The following is a 16,995-nucleotide window of genomic DNA, read 5'->3' on the forward strand; positions in this document are numbered from 1 at the left end:
TCATCTAGTAATCCTTGCAGGCTTGATTGTGCAGGGAATTATTTTTGTAAAATCATGTTTTGTTATGTGACTGGCATTATTTAGACTTTAATTTCTATGAATGAATAGAATGAAAATGATATAAAATTACTTGATATAGGTCTGGATCCCCCATCTCTATAGTCCACTGACCAATAGACTACTTCAGGAACCTGACTGCTGCTCTAATAGGACTGAACATAACATCTGAAGCTGTCATACAGGTCGGTACATACTGTTTCATTCACATCTTTGCGGGGTGAGAGGAAGTCAGTGACCACTGGAGGGAGCTTGATGGTGTCATGCCTTCATCCCTCCAGTGGCCAGTTTGGTCATCTCCTTGGCACTTGTTCATTATCGAAACAGGCCTAGTTTCAAACGTCCAAATTGTCTTCTGGTTATTTTCTACAATGTTCCATTATTACAGAAAAATGTTCTGTTCATAAACCCAGCCTAGTCCTACACAAACCACTCCGACAACACACCTCCTTGAGATTTAAATGTACTGCACATGGAAGCACAGAAAACCATCTACAAAATGGGTTTCGAAAATAGTGATTTGGAAGGTTTGGCAAAAAAAAAAAAAAATGCCCCTTTATGCCATTTTTTGGATGTTTTTCTCTTGAAAATGAGCCCCATAGTATGTCTTGTTTGTTACCAATTAATTTGTAAGTATGTTGATATGATTATTATGTATGTAATTGCTATACAAAAGAGGAAGGAGAGGTCCAACCTTATCTGCAGAAAAAACCAACCAGGAACAAACAAAAACCAACTGCAGATGTGTACAAGATGCTGGCAGAATTTATTGTGACAAATATAAATTTATAAAAACCTTTTTCCCAAACAAGGGACCCGACACGGTCCGTGTTTCGGACAAACCTTCGTCAGGGGTCCTATTGAGTACAAATGCAATACAAAAGTTTATTAATTAAATTATAAAAACAATATAAAATATCATATATATGGACAGAAGGATGTTGTTGTGTCATGCTAGAGAAACAAGTGTGCGCAAAGCATGCAATCACAAAACTGCATGCATGAAGATAAGTGAAAAACAAACATTTGTGATAGAAAACACAGATATCTTCACAAAAACAAACAAAACACATAGATGGCATAGGAAAGACATGTACAGATGGAACAAAAAAATTATCCAAAGAGCTAAGAAAGAAAGGAGATAAGATACGTACCAATATGCAAAAAGGTTTGAAAAATATGCCACAAAAAATATGGAATAAAAAATCATAAACCTAAAATAAAGGCACAATGTTGTATGAAACAAAATAAACAATGACAAATATATGAAATATTGTTTGTCAAAAATTGGTAAAAGCAAAATGTACATAAACATCACATAGATACTGCATTAATAGATACACCGTGACCATTGATGTTAATCATAAAAAAATAAATATAAAAGGTATGCATACAATTTGCTTAGAAAAGATAAAATTCTTGAAGACTACAGTGCAAATAAATGCTTAAATAAAAAATGGACCATAAAACAACCACAATATGAAAAATGAATCTGATAGTAAAAAAATTGCATAGCATGAAAATCAAGCTAACGTAACTTATGAGAAAACCTTAAAAAGCAATGCACTGTGAATAGGCTCTACCTTTAAAGTCATATTATTTGTAAACTAAATGTTCAGAACGTTTGTTGAAGCTTATTTTATGATACAGATATGGGCCATATAAACCGCATCAACCTGAACTCTAAAAACAAGCATAATTGTGCAACTTATAAATTGGAAAAGAAGGGGATGTAACCCAACCGATTACAGCTCAGAGGTACATAAAAAACGGTGTGAAAGTATGAAAGTCATAACGAGGAGTGCAGAGAGTAAAAACGTCAGACTAGACCATGGAAAGAAAAACACTGCTGGCCAAATTAAAAAACGTCATGAGGAGGCATCTAGACAATCACAATTAACATCAATGTATCTATTAATGCAGTATCTATGTGATGTTTATGTACATTTTGCTTTTACCAATTTTTGACAAACAATATTTTATATATTTGTCATTGTTTATTTTGTTTCATACAACATTGTGCCTTTATTTTAGGTTTATGATTTTTTATTCCATATTTTTTGTGGCATATTTTTCAAACCTTTTTGCATATTGGTACGTATGTAATGTAATTTCTTTCTTAGCTCTTTGGATAATTTTTTTGTTCCATCTGTACATGTCTTTCCTATGCCATCTATGTGTTTTGTTTGTTTTTGTGAAGATATCTGTGTTTTCTATCACAAATGTTTGTTTTTCACTTATCTTCATGCATGCAGTTTTGTGATTGCATGCTTTGCGCACACTTGTTTCTCTAGCATGACACAACAACATCCTTCTGTCCATATATATGATATTTTATATTGTTTTTATAATTTAATTAATAAACTTTTGTATTGCATTTGTACTCAATAGAACCCCTGACGAAGGTTTGTCCGAAACACGGACCGTGTTGGGAAAAAGGTTTTTATAAATTTATATTTGTCACAATAAATTCTGCCTGCATCTTGTACACATCTGCAGTTGGTTTTTGTTTGTTCCTGTAATTGCTATACTTCATCTTGGTTCAGGTGGATTATAAAATAAATTAATAAACCATGCCCATTACATACACATTCTTTTAAATATTAACCTTTACTTTGTATGACATCCACTTATATGTTTTACAGGATTGTTGCGGGTTGGGTGGTACTGAGATGATCATAGTTGTTGAGTTTAATTAGCAAAACGAGGCTGGGGGGGAGGTGGAGGGGTATAAGGCTGAAGGTTTGCCTAGGGGACCTCATACTCCTGCTCGAGTCATAAATTAGAATTACATATATCTCCCAACTATCTTCCATTTCCTTACTTACTGAGCATGAGTCAAATGGACTATGAGAAGCTACAAAAAAATGTTATCTGGAGGAAACAGAGACTATTTTCCATTAAGCTTCTCTTCAGTATTAAATTTATGAATGTCCTTTCTCCTGAGTTTCGAGGCCTCCAGCTTTAACTCCCTGACATTTTTCATTTTGCCCTTGCTGAAAAGAGCTTTTTCACAAATGATGCTTCTCTGCCCTGTAACAAAATTCAGCCTCTAAATCACCGACCAGGTCTGGCAGGGCAACAGCTCACAACAGTTCCTGTTAAATTGCATTCACAGAATGATGACTGGGAAGTCAGAATGGTGACAGGTGGTATGAAAGACAGGAGTAAGGCTGCACCCCCTTCCTTTAGTATACGCTGAGGTGTGAAGAGCTTTCTTAGCTGAATGCCATTTCTAGCATGTCACCTGCTGTGCAACTAGATAATTCCGTAAGAATAATCATATCCCGTTTGATCAGGGTTTCTCAACCCAGTCAGGTTCTCCAAGACATCTACAATAAGCATGAGATAGATTTACATAGAATGGATGCAGTGCATGCAAATTTATTTCAAGCATCCTGCCTCACTGATGTTACTTCTTGTGGCCAAGATGTGACAGTAGCAAGGCCCTGACAGCACAAGCTGGAAGTTGTTTACCTTACTGCCTCTGTCAGCTGCCTGCTGGGTTTTTGAAGTCCCCAGAGGGAGGAGGGGGGTTAGAGAGATGTTGGGCTCTGCTGGGAGGAGGGGAGAGCAGAGGAAGAAAGGGATACTAGACCTGCTAGGGGAGAGGCAAGAGGGGTAAAGATGATGGGTCCTGTGTGATGCTGGGATTGAGACGGAGGTAAGAGAGCAAGATCTGAGAAAGAAAAGGTGAGAGATGTTGCTGGACTGAAGATGGTGACTGGATAGAATGGAGAGAGGTGCTCTAGAACCTAGGGTAATAATAATAACAGTTTATATACCGCAAGGCCGTAAAGTTCTATGCGGTTTACAATAGTTAAAAATTCAACAAATTGAATAAAACTAAAAAGATAAAAGCTAATAACTAAAAAACTCTACAAAGATCTGATTACTGCATGATAAAATGCTACAAATCAGCTAAGTACTTCAAAACAGATATGTTTTTAGATGTCTCCTAAATTCCCCATAAATATCAGTAAGCAGAAGCAATTGTTCTAGATCTTTGCCCCATAATGCTGCCTGATATGAAAAAAGATAATGATGATGTTTTTTTAAGTTTATATCTTCTAACCAGCGGAAAAACAAAATTCAGGTGTGAGCTTCTCTTATGTCTGTTAGTTGCAAAAGAGAAAAGCTCAGTTATATTTAGGAGCTAAACCAAATAAAACCTTAAAACAAAAACAACCAAACTTAAACTTCACACGCGCCTCCATTGGCAACCAGTACAGCATTCAATAAGAAGGAGTTACATGATCGTATTTCTTCAACCTGAAAATTAACCTGACCGCTGCATTTTGCACCATTTACAATCTTTGCATATTCTTCTGAGAAACTGCTAAGTAGGCAATATTGCAGTAATCAAGTTGACTTAATATAAGAGATTGTACCAAAATTCTAAATGATGAAACATCAAAATACACTCTAATGGACCAAAGCTTCCAAAGAATAAAGAAACCCTTTCTAACCAAAGAGTCCACCTGGTCCTTCATAGTTAAACCCTGGTCCAGTATTATACCCAGAACCTTCATAGTAAATTGAATATGATAGCTAAGTTTATTGATACATACTGATGTTTTTAGTATCAAACGGGTGAGGTGAAGCTACAAAAAAATTTCATTTTTTCTGAATTAAGCTTTAGTCTAAATTCAGTCATCCATAAGGGACGGGAAGGAAGAGAGAGAGAGAGAGATACAGGAACCTGAAGGAAACACACTGAATCAGTGGAAGGAAGGGGAGAGAAAGGGAGTGATGCTGGTTAGAGGGGGAAAGAGAGAAGCAGCAAGTTGGATAAGCCGAGAGGCAGGAAACAGAGAAAAGATGCTGGACACAGGGGAGGGATAGGGACATGAGGGCAGGTGCTGAACATAAGAAGGGATAGGGATAGGATGGATAATGGATGTTGAGAGAGAAGAAATAACAAAACAATGGGAGACCCTGGAAAGAGTTGAGAATAAACTAAGAAAAGCAAACAAGAGAAACAACAAAGGAAGAAAAAAAGTATTTTTTCTTAAAGTATTAAATGTAATACGTCAGCTTTAGGAAATGTGCATCTCTGATATCTTGCATTTCAGTTTCTATTACTATGACAGAAGGTCTGGAATGTGTATGCTTTTTGCAGAGTTGTCTACTGGAGCTTTGAAGGGATTGCCCCAACTACAATCCCCCTCCCCTGGTTTCCCACTATCCTTGGGGAGATATGGTGTTATGGGGAAGGGGGCAATCTTTAATTTTTCTGCTCAGGGCCTTTCAGTCATAGCTAAGTCACTGCCCTCACCCCAGCATATCCCTGTCACAGCTCTTTCCTTCCCCACTCCTCAGTCTGACATCTCCCTTTTCCCCCTCCCCTACAATGCAACATCTCGCGCAGCATCTCTCCTCTCCCCTTTCTTCACTACAGTTCAGCATCTCCCCACACACTCCCTTTCACCTTCTAAAGTGCAGCATCTCACCTCTCCAATGCAGCAGGAGATGTGATCACACAAATCTCTGCATCTCCCTGTTGTGAGTTGTGCTCCTTCCTCAGGTTGCGGCAGCATGTGGTACTTATTCTGATTTCTGAAATAAAAGAATATTAAACGCAACCTGATGCTGCAACCTGAGGAGTGGGCAGCGATCACAACATATTAAGAGAGACTGTTGGGGTTTGTGTGGCTGTGTCTCCTGCTGCTGCACTTCCTGCCCCTACCACCTTCTCAGAGCTACTGCCCTGCTTGGGCCAGCCTTGTGACATACCTCCTGGGTCCTTGCAACATACCAGTGTGTTGGGACACCCTGGCTATCACAATGGTTTTTTTCTTTCTTTTTTTGGGGGGGACCTAGGGTAACGTAGGGTAAAGTGACTTCCCCAGGATCACAAGGAGCCACAAGAGGAATCAAATACAGTTCCCCACTTCTCTACTCCACAGTCTTGCAACTCCCCTCCATCCAGTGGTCCAGCCATCTCTCCCTCTCTTTTCCTTCCCTTCCTCCCACTGTGCAACATCTCTCCCTTCTTCCTTCCTGCTCTGGGCTCAACAACTCTCCCTCTCTATTCCCTCCCATCTTCCCATTATGCAGCATCTCTCCCTCCATCTACAGTCAAGCATCCTTCCCCCTTCCTCCCCTACCACCACCCTCAATTTGGTATCTCTCCCTGTCTTGCAAACCCTCCCCCACCTTAAAACTTGTTTTGAACTTCTAGAAGTCAATGGCAGCAATTCACACATGCTGTTTGCAGCAGATCCCAAAGCTTGCCCTCTGATGCAACTTCCTGTTTCTTGTGAGACAGGACATGTCAGACGGCAGGCTCTGGGGCTGACTGAAGGCAGTGTTTATGAATTGCTGTCACTGTAGGATCTAAAAGAAAGAGATGCCTGACCATGAAAGAGAAGGCAAGTTCCTGAACCCTTGAATGCATGTGAAGAGGGGTGCTTGGCATGTGAGCCTGTAAAGGCACGTGTCATATGTGAGACTTGGTATCTCGGAATTAAACAACAAAGCTGAAGAAATTAATAGAAAGAGAAAAGCTTGTTAGACACCAAAAACAGTATGACATCTTAACAGGGTCACAAAGTTAAATCAATTATTGTCAGAGAGCAGTGTGCCAAATTTAGAGAAGCATCACACTGTTTGTCTTTGGAGCTACTTAGAACAGGTTTAGGCAGGTGTATGTCTGGAACGCTACAGGTGAAGTGGATTCTGCCTGGAGGCAGGGAGCAGCCTAGAGGACCTCAGACCCACCTTGCCTATTTTTCTGTAATTCTTTGTATGAGTGTGCTGCCTGACAGACTCCACGGGATGTCAGAAGTTTATTCATGCATGCAGCACACAAATCAAACCCCTCAAATCTCAAAAAAAGAGAAACCGAAAGAGAAGAAAAACTATGTCACTACCATGAACTCTCAGGGAGCACTCACATAAAAAAACAACAGAACAATAGACTAAGAAATAAATAATACAGAAAGTAATCCACTACTGATTGAGCGCTAATATGGAACATACTAGTGAACCTTGTATTCCTCTACCCACTATGTTTCTTTTTTTTCAAGTTTCAAGTTTATTAATATTTTGATATACCGACCATTACAAGTATCTGGTCGGTTTACAATAATAAAAAAATAAAAATAAAAAAATAATAAAGAAAGTTATATCTAGAAAAGGGAGAAAATAAAAAATCTAAATGAAAATAGGGGGGGGTGAGGTCAAAACAAAGACTTGATTACGAAAGGTATGGAGCAAAAGGGAAGAAAAGGGAGGGGAATTGTTATGTCTTGAGAGTACTTTTACTGTGTTTGTATTTCACCGCTGCTAATAAAGTTCAATTTAAAAAAAAAACCAAAATCAAACACATTTTAGCTGTTCAGAGTCAGTCAGTTATGTTGACGCATTCCTGGAAGAGAAAAGCCAGATTAGTGACAGTTTCTCAGCACTTTGTCTACAGTTTTGCACCGGACAATTCTCTCTTGCCACAGTGGCTGCCTAAGTTAGCTTTGTTTTGAATTTGAACACAGGAACCAGATTTTCCTGTACATTTGTTTCATTTCCACTTTGGCTTTCGTTTCTTCAAATACATATTTCTCTGGACCCCCTGAGGAAGATGTTCTAATCGAAACACGGGCCAGGTTGGGTTCTTACCTCCTAAAGTATATGTGGATTTTAGCTGTTGTATGCAACTACACATCATTTTATTCACTGAATAAAACGCCTGCATCACGTACATCCTTTCCGTAGTTCCCTTTTGTGTTTGTTTTCTCAGGCTTTCTACTACTGCTTTCTTGAAAGAAGCAAAGGATACACTGTAGTACTGAGTACTCGCTTTTTCACGGACCACTAAAACTGACCCATGGCCCCCACGTATTAATGAAAAAGCCTAGATGCTCACATAGAGTTACCTTCATGGAGGAAGAAGTGTCTTCAGCCAATCCCTGCTTACTGTAGGTTAAAATCCACTACAGTGGGGGCGCACTCAGACATCCCACAGTAGTTTTGAGATCAGCAGATGCTTCCCATAGTGTTTAAGGGTAAAGAGTAGGATTGTCCAGTGCTAACTGATTAGCACAGCTACATGACTGATTAGCATGTGGAGCCCTTTCCAAGACTTCCACACTAATGGCTATATGCCATCTAGAAAACTGCTTGGAAAACAAACAGGAGAAACCAACTTCACACCAGTGAAGAGCAAGAAACAACAACGAATGTGACCAACTGGTGCTCAGTCCCTTTTATTGTGTAATGACTTGACGCTATCATGTTTCTGCCCAAGAAGGAACTGCCTCAGGAGTCTAAGATAAAACATGTATTGAAATAATACAATCATACTAGCATCCGCCATAATATGAAAATAGAAAAACAAATAAAAATACACAATAATATATATCATAAATAACTTGTGTATTTCAAAATATGTAAACATATAGAAACATTTAATCTAATCTAATGCTTGGTTTTGTATACCGAGACTTCAATCCAGGAAAGCTCGACTCGGTTTACAATAAATTAAAAATTAGGCTAATAAGGATAATAGAGAAAGGTATCGAGGAAGATTAACTCCCAAAGTGCTTATTGAACAAAATGATTTTCAAAGACTTACAAAAAAAGGGAAGGGAACCAGAACTTCTTAGAAAAAGTGGAAGATTATTCCAAAGTTGGGTAAACCTGAAAGATAGAGATTGACCAAAAGTCTTGGTTCTTTTGATACTTTTACTCGAAGGACAAGATAGCTTGAGTTGTTGGTCACCCCTTGCAAAAGAGAATCCATAGAGATTCCAAGATAAAGGAACTAGGGGAGTAAAAATACCGAAGAGGATTTTAAAAGTGACACAGGCACATTTAAACTGGACTCTAAAGTACACAGGGAGCCAATGAAGGTTGTAAAGCAATGGTGTCACATGATCAAACTTACACTTCCCAAAAATCAATCTAGCAGCAGTATTCTGGACCAGCTGTAGTCTAGAAAGGCAGGCTTTTGTGATACTGAGATACAGGACATTTCAATAATCAAGGTGAGATAAGATAATCGACTGAACTAAGATGGAGAAGTGGTGTTGATGAAAGAGATGTCTGACTTTCCTCAGCATACGTAAATTGAAAAAACATTTCTTAATCACAGAGTTGATTTGATCCTTGAAAGAAAGCGAGGAGTCAAAAAGGACTCCCAGGATCTTGGCAGAAAACTCGATTTGTAAAGAGGATCCAGAAGCCAGTGCCACAGAGCTAGGAAGACAATCCAATTTTGGGCCTAGCCACAAAGCAATGTTACTTACCGTAACAGTTGTTATCCAGGGACAGCAGGCAGCTATTCTCACTAGTGGGTGATGTCATCAGACAGAGCCCCGGTACGGACGTCTCACAAGCACGTGTTGCTTGTAGAAACTTAAAGTTTCTAGATGCCCGCACCGCGCATGCGCCGGTGCCTTCCTACCCGGAGATCCGGGCGTGTCTCCTCAGTTCAGGTAGCTAGCCTGAGAAGCCAACCCAGGGGAGGTGGGTGGGACGTGAGAATAGCTGCCTGCTGTCCCTGGATAACAACTGTTACGGTAAGTAACATTGCTTTATCCCAGGACAAGCAGGCAGGTATTCTCACTAGTGGGTGACCTCCAAGCTAACCTCAGTGGGATGGAGGGGGAGTTGGCGACTTAAGAGAATAAATTTTTCAATACTGTTTGGCCAAACTGTCCATCCCGTCTGGAGAGGGTATCCAGACAATAATGTGAGGTGAATGTGTGAACCGAGGACCAGGTGGCAGCCTTGCAAATTTCCTCGATTGGTGTTGATCTGAGGAATGCTACTGAGGCTGCCATTGCTCTGACCTTATGGGCTGTGACCTTACAAGGAAGTGATAATCCAGCCTGGGCATAGCAGAAAGAGATACAAGCCGCCATCCAATTAGAGATGGTGCGCTTTGATATGGGTCTTCCCAGCTTATTAGGATCGAAGGAGACAAAAAGTTGAGGAGTGGATCTGTGTGGCTTGGTGCGATCCAGGTAGAAAGCCAAGGCACGTTTGCAGTCTAGAGTGTGAAGGGCTGATTCTCCGTGGTGAGAATGAGGCTTAGGGAAGAATACTGGAAGTACAATGGATTGGTTGAGATGAAATTCGGAGACCACCTTAGGCAGGAATTTCGGGTGAGTGCGGAGGACTACCTTGTCATGGTGGAATACTGTGAATGGTGGGTCCGCCATCAATGCCTGGAGTTCGCTGACTCTGCGAGCGGACGTAAGGGCTACAAGGAAAAGCACTTTCCAGGTGAGATACTTCAGAGGGGCCCTGTTGAGTGGTTCAAACGGGGGCTTCATGAGGTGGGAAAGGACTACATTGAGGTCCCAAACCACTGGGGGTGGTTTGAGAGGAGGGTTAACATGGAAGAGTCCTTTCATAAATCTGGCGACCACCGGATGGGCCGAGAGGGGTTTCCCTTGTAGAGGCTGGTGGAACGCCGCAATAGCGCTCAGGTGGACTCGTATGGATGTGGACTTGAGCCCAGATTGAGATAGGTGTAGGAGATAGTCCAGCACGGAGGATAAGGAAGCTCGCTGAGGTTCCTTTGACTTAGAAACACACCATGAGGAGAATCTGGTCCATTTCTGGGAGTAGCATTGTCGAGTGGCGGGCTTCCTGGAAGCTTCCAAGACCTCCCTCACTTCTTGTGAGAATTGGTGAGGGGTTACGTTGAGAGGAACCAAGCTGTCAGGTGGAGAGACTGCAGGTTGGGATGAAGTAGTGATCCTTGATGTTGAGTAAGTAGTGAAGGAAACACTGGAAGTGGTACTGGTTCCCTGCTGCTGAGTTGGAGTAGGAGGGAGAACCAAGGTTGTCTGGGCCACCGAGGAGCTATTAGAATCATGGTGGCCCGTTCGAGTTTCAGCTTGACCAGAGTCTTCTGGATCAGCGGGAATGGTGGGAACGCATATAGAAATCGTTTCCCCCAGTTCAGTAGAAAAGCATCTGCCTCGAGGCGATGAGGAGTGTAAATCCTGGAGCAAAACTGAGGCAGTTTGGCGTTGTGGGGAGCCGCAAAGAGGTCTATCTGAGGCGTCCCCCATTGCGTGAAGATTTGGTGAAGGGGGCTGGAATGGAGAGTCCATTCGTGCGGTTGTAGCAGACGGCTTAGTTTGTCTGCTAAGACGTTGTTCTCCCCCTGGATGTATACTGCTCTGAGTAGGGTGTTGTGGCGCACCGCCCAGTCCCAGACTCGTAGAGCTTCCTGGCAAAGGAGGGCCGAGCCCGTGCCTCCTTGCTTGTTGATATAATACATGGCGGCCTGATTGTCTGTGCGAATGAGGATTACCATGTCGTGGAGTAGGTGTTGGAAAGCTTGGAGCGCATTGAAGATGGCTCTGAGTTCCAGTAGATTGATTTGGTGTAGTCTCTCCGCATTGGTCCAGAATCCTTGGGTGCGGAGACCCTCCAGATGGGCCCCCCATGCGTAATTCGACGAATCGGTCGTGAGGACTTTCTGATGGGGGGGAGAGTGCATCAGCAAACCTCTGGATAGATTCGAAGAGGTCATCCACCAAAGTAGAGACTGCCGAAGAGCAGGTGTGACTAAGATGCGTTTGGATAGTGGATCGGATGTCTGATTCCACTGTGATGCCAGGGTCCACTGGGGGATCCTGAGGTGGAGTCTGGCAAAGGGTGTCACATGTACTGTGGAGGCCATATGGCCCAGGAGCACCATCAGTTGTCTCGCCGGTAGGGTTTGGCGAGTCGACACCGACTGGCAGAGATGAAGAAGAGACTCCATGCGTTGCCGAGGTAGGAATGCTCGGAGTCGGGTGGTGTCCAGGACCGCTCCGATGAAGGGGAGGGACTGGGTGGGTTGTAGATGAGACTTGGAGAAGTTGATCTCGAAGCCCAAATTCTGGAGGAAGTAGGTTGTAGCCACGGCCGCCGAAGTGACCTCTGGGGCTGACGGGGCCTTGATGAGCCAGTCGTCGAGGTATGGGAATACCTGTAGACCCCTGTCCCGGAGTGCTGCGGCCACTACCACCAGGCACTTTGTGAAGACTCTGGGGGACGAAGATAGGCCGAATGGTAGCACTCGATACTGTAGGTGCGGATTTCCCACCCGAAATCTGAGGAACTTTCGGGAGGCCGGGTGAATGGGGATGTGAGTGTAGGCCTCCTTGAGATCCAGGGAGCATAACCAGTCGTTCTGCTCGAGGAGGGGGTATAGAGAAGCCAAAGTCAGCATGCGAAACTTCTCTTTGACCAGGAACTTGTTGAGGGCCCGAAGGTCTAAAATGGGTCGCAGGTCGCCCGTTTTCTTCGGGACGAGGAAGTACCGGGAGTAAAACCCTCGGTTCAATTGGTCTGACGGGACCGGCTCGACAGCCCGAAGCTGGAGTAAGGTTTGGACTTCCTGAAGAAGAAGGGCGGTCTGCGTCGAGCTTGAAGGATACTCTCTTGGGGGATGGTCCGGGGGGACCCGGTGGAATTGAAGAGAGTATCCTTCTCTTATGATGGTGAGGACCCATAGGTCCGTAGTTATGGCCTCCCATCGATGGTAGAAAAGATGGAGGCGGCCCCCTATGGGAGAGGCCGAGGTTATGCTCCCGGGGGGGGCGTCAAAAGGGCTGGGGGGCCTTAGGTAAGGCCGGTGGCTGAGGTTTTTGCTGAGACTTCTGGGGAGGTTGTCTCTTCGCAGGCTGCCTCGCAGCAGGCGTTTGTCTGGGCATGTAACGCCGCTGGTAAATCAGGGGTGGCCTGGAAGGTCGAGACTGTTGAGGTTTGGGTTTGGGCCGCAGGATGGATTGAAAGGATTTTTCATGATCCGACAGCTTCTTGGTAACAGTTTCGATAGATTCATCGAACAGGTCAGCTCCAGCACATGGTACGTTGGCGAGTCTGTCCTGAAGGTTGGGATCCATATCGATGGTACGGAGCCATGCCAGGCGACGCATCGCTACCGCGCTTGCGGCGGCGCGTGCCGAGAGTTCGAATGCATCGAAGGAGGATTGCATCAGCTGGAGGCGTAATTGGGAGAGAGAGGCTACCACTTCCTCGAACTCGAATCGAGCTTGGTTGTCTATGAACGGAGTGAACTTGCGGAGCACCGGGAAGAAGAACTCCAAATAGGAAGAGAAAAAGAAGTTGTAGTTTAGCACCCGTGACGCCATCATGGAGTTTTGGTAGAATTTTCTACCAAATTTGTCCATCGTTCTCCCCTCTCGGCCCGGCGGTACAGAGGCGTAGACCTGGGAGGGATGAGAGCGTTTTAGGGAGGACTCGACCAGCAGGGATTGGTGGGAGAGTTGGGGGCCCTCGAACCCTTTATGGTGCACGATGCGGTATCGAGCATCGAGTTTGCTGGGAATCGCCGGTATGGAGTACGGTGTTTCGAAACACTGCATGAAGGTCTGATCCAGCAATTTATGCAGGGGGAGCCGAAGCGACTCCGTTGGGGGGTTAGGTAAATGCATGGTGTCCAGATACTCTTTGGAGTATCGGGAGCCCGTGTCAAGGGTCACATCCAGATCATCCGCCATTTGTCGGAGGAATGATGAGAAGGACAATTGTTCCGCCAGCGTCGGTCTGTGGGACGGGCTGGCGGAGGAGGAGGCCTCCAGGTCCGTGGACATCGGGGAGTGACAAGGAGAATCGGGCACCGGTGTCTCCTCGTACTCTGGGCCCCTCGGAGGGGACGCCTCTGATGAGGAGTATCCCCTACGTTGCAGTTTTTTCTGCGGTGACACCTCCGAATAGCGTGAGGGGTGCCAGGATGAGTGTCTCGATCGGTGCCCGTCTCGGTGGCGGGACGGGGATCGGGATCGTCTGTGCATCGCATGGTCTCCCGAGGTCCCCAAGTGGATAGGGCTGGAAGCAGTGGATCGCCACTGGGTTTGCGATGCGGGTTCCTGCGATGCTACCCAAGTCTGGTAAGGAGTACGGAGGAACTCTTCCTGACTATGCCCAGGGCTTCGAGTATCGATCGAAGGTCTGGTCCCATGTTGGCGCGGAGGCGTAATGGGTTCTAATGGCGGCATGTCGGTAAGCGAGGCTTGCCGCGTGGGTATCGCCGCCCTCCCCCGTTCGTCCTCGTCGGTTGTCGAGGTCGAACGGTGTGGGGGAGGGGGAGGGGGCGGACCGCCCCTTTGGACCGGTACCGGGAGGTCACCCTGTATGGCAGCGATGAGCCCGGGTCCGATGGTCTGCATGAGCTCAACGAATTGAGCTTCCAGCACGGACCGTAGCGAAGCCGATAGGGAGGGATCCGCACCGAAAGGGGGTCCTCCTGCACGGGCATTGCGCTCCTTCGAGGTCGAGTGCTTCTGCTTAGTAGCTTTCGGCACTTTGATGACCATTGGTGGCACTGTGGAAGGAAGAGGTACCTGAACCGAGGAGACCGGGGCAGGCACCGACGTCGAGCTCGTGGATGGTGTCGGGGCGAGCGATGCCGGTTTCACCGCACTCGATGCAGGAGGAGTCGATGCCGGTTTCGCCCGCACCGGGGAGGTATCAGATGAAGTGGAGGCTGAGGGATCCTTAGCTGCGTCCATCTTGAACATCGATTCCCACAATAGGCAACGCCGCTTGAAAGAGCGTGCCGTAAGGGTAGAGCAAGGCCCGCACGATTTCGGGATGTGGTCAGGGCCCAAACACTGCAAACAGCGCCAGTGAGGGTCCGTGAGTGAAATCGCGCGTTGGCACTTGCTGCACTTTTTAAAACCGGTGATTGGCCGGGACATAGGCCGGAAAATCTCTGCCGCGAGGTCGAAGCCCGTGGGCCTGAGCCACGTGGCCGGCCCGTTCGACCCGCCGGAGGAAATAATCTTCTCCTTTTTTTTTTTTTTTTTTGAAAAAGAAAAAGAACTGTTAAAGTAATTAAAAGAAACGAAAACGAAAACGCGGACAAGGAAGGCAAATTTAACTGAATTCAGCTAGCGCATGAAGAAGTTGAACTTCTCAGCTCCGCGGAAAAGAAAGAACTGAGGAGACACGCCCGGATCTCCGGGTAGGAAGGCACCGGCGCATGCGCGGTGCGGGCATCTAGAAACTTTAAGTTTCTACAAGCAACACGTGCTTGTGAGACGTCCGTACCGGGGCTCTGTCTGATGACATCACCCACTAGTGAGAATACCTGCCTGCTTGTCCTGGGATAATAACTCATTCAGTTTCATCCGAAAAGACTGGGCCCACATTTGAAGCTTAGAGATACAAAGATTTACTTTAGATACTAAATCAGTAGTATCCTGATCGATCTCTATCAGTATAAAGATGTCATCCGCATAAGCGAGTAAGGTTTCACAAGTAGACAGTTTGAAAATATTAAGGGAAGTCATATAGAAGTTAAATAATATTGGTGAAAGCGGAGAACCCTGAGGAACTCTACAAGAAGATTGCCAGGAAGCAGATGTATTACCTTCAAAATTCACTAAGTAAGAGCGATACAGAAGAAATTTGGAGAACCAGTCCTGACGGAGACCTATATTTAAAAGCTATAATTTTAATAAAACATTTTATATTAAACATTTTTATTTATGTTTTTCTATTTTCATATTATGGAGGATGCTGGTATGATTGTATCTTTCCAATACATATTTTATCTTAGACTACTGAGGCAGGTCCTTCTTGGGCTGAAACATGATCGTGTCGCGTCAAACACAATAAAAGGGATTGAGCACCAATTGGTCCCCTTCGTCATTGTTTCTTGCCCATCTAGAAAATTAACACATGGCCAGTAATTGTAGAAATTGATAATGCGGCCATTTTAGAGCTGAGTAAAAGTGGCCTCAGTGTGCAGGAAACCTTTCTATTAATAACACAGGCCACTTTTTTAGCACATCTTAGTAAAAAGGCCCCCACAATCAGTATTTGAAAACACTCAGTCCACGTCTTGCATTTGACGAAGGCAGTGGTTCTCAACCTTCCTTCTGATGCATCACACCTGGTAGACAATGTTCATGTATGTGGCACACTGAATACTAAAATCCACATCTGGATAAAAAATCTAAATATTTAATCGTTGACATTAAGTTTAGTGTGAATTTGCCCGCTGTTCAATCCCACATAAAAATAAATACTGTATGCAACTCATCATTTTCAGATTTCTGACTTGCCATACAAAACCAATACATATTCAAATTCTGGTGTCACCTCAGCAATAGCAACATAAAATCCATCCACTGCTAGATACTGAAACAACACAAACCTTGCAAACATACCACTCAGAAACTATGTAGTAAACAGAACCTATGGACAGCAGACCTACAACATTTTCACTTGGGACCGGGGGGGGAGGGGGGGCAGCAGTTATCATTGGGATTTTCAGATCAGTTACAGGGATTTCAAGATCCTGAGTCTCTCAGCTTGCAGGCAAAGATGGCTGATAAAAAAAAAGTACAAGCTTGCTGTCTATAACAAATTATTTCTGCTACACCTCCTACCACTGGATTAAAGTGAGGCATTTAAGTTTGTGGTTTCTATATAGGGAACTTCTGGCAGTCTAGCTTGTTCTCTTTTCCCAACAAGTGGTGTGTTCTAAGAATCAGTGTAATATTTGTAATGTTACCCTCTTCACAAACCCTGTGGCCATTTGTAGGGGGTGTGGCTATTGTAGGGGCAGATACCTGGGTGGTCAACCCACTCCTTAAGGATAGTCATGCAAGAAGGTGCCAGCACTATTTCTGCTAGAAAAAAGGAACTGTTTATTTTATGCCATCATGCAGTCATTAAATTATAGCCTGTAGCCATAAATTAAAAGGTGCTATTCTGCAGGGATAGCTTTTCTTCTGACCTAACTGCTCATAAAATACGTATCTGGCTTCCAAATATCTTCTATACAGGGTGGTACCACGCTTAAGTTTACAATGAACAAAGAAAATGATGAGGTACTGAAAGAACTCACACATGAAATTGCTGATCTGTTGAAACCTGTTGCTAAAATTGTCTGTAGTACCTGAAGGTTAGAGGATGGCCAATGTTACACCAATTTTTGAAAAAAGGTTCCAGAGGAGA

General features: G+C 44.3%; 1 protein-coding gene and 1 long non-coding RNA gene across 3 annotated transcripts in view; one reads left to right on the top strand and one right to left on the bottom strand.

The window, feature by feature from the left end:
* The window catches only part of SASH1 (SAM and SH3 domain containing 1), a 512,910-nt gene that overhangs the window by 411,332 nt on the left and 84,583 nt on the right, over positions 1–16,995 (bottom strand). The window lies entirely within an intron of this gene.
* The window catches only part of LOC117356834, a 37,766-nt gene continuing 20,908 nt past the window's right edge, over positions 138–16,995 (top strand). Inside the window, exon 1 of the long non-coding RNA XR_004538721.1 lies at positions 138–242. This is a non-coding gene — a long non-coding RNA (uncharacterized LOC117356834). The remainder of the gene's footprint in view (positions 243–16,995) is intronic.

Source organism: Geotrypetes seraphini, chromosome 3, assembly GCF_902459505.1.
Source record: "Geotrypetes seraphini chromosome 3, aGeoSer1.1, whole genome shotgun sequence".
Classification (NCBI taxonomy): domain Eukaryota; kingdom Metazoa; phylum Chordata; class Amphibia; order Gymnophiona; family Dermophiidae; genus Geotrypetes; species Geotrypetes seraphini.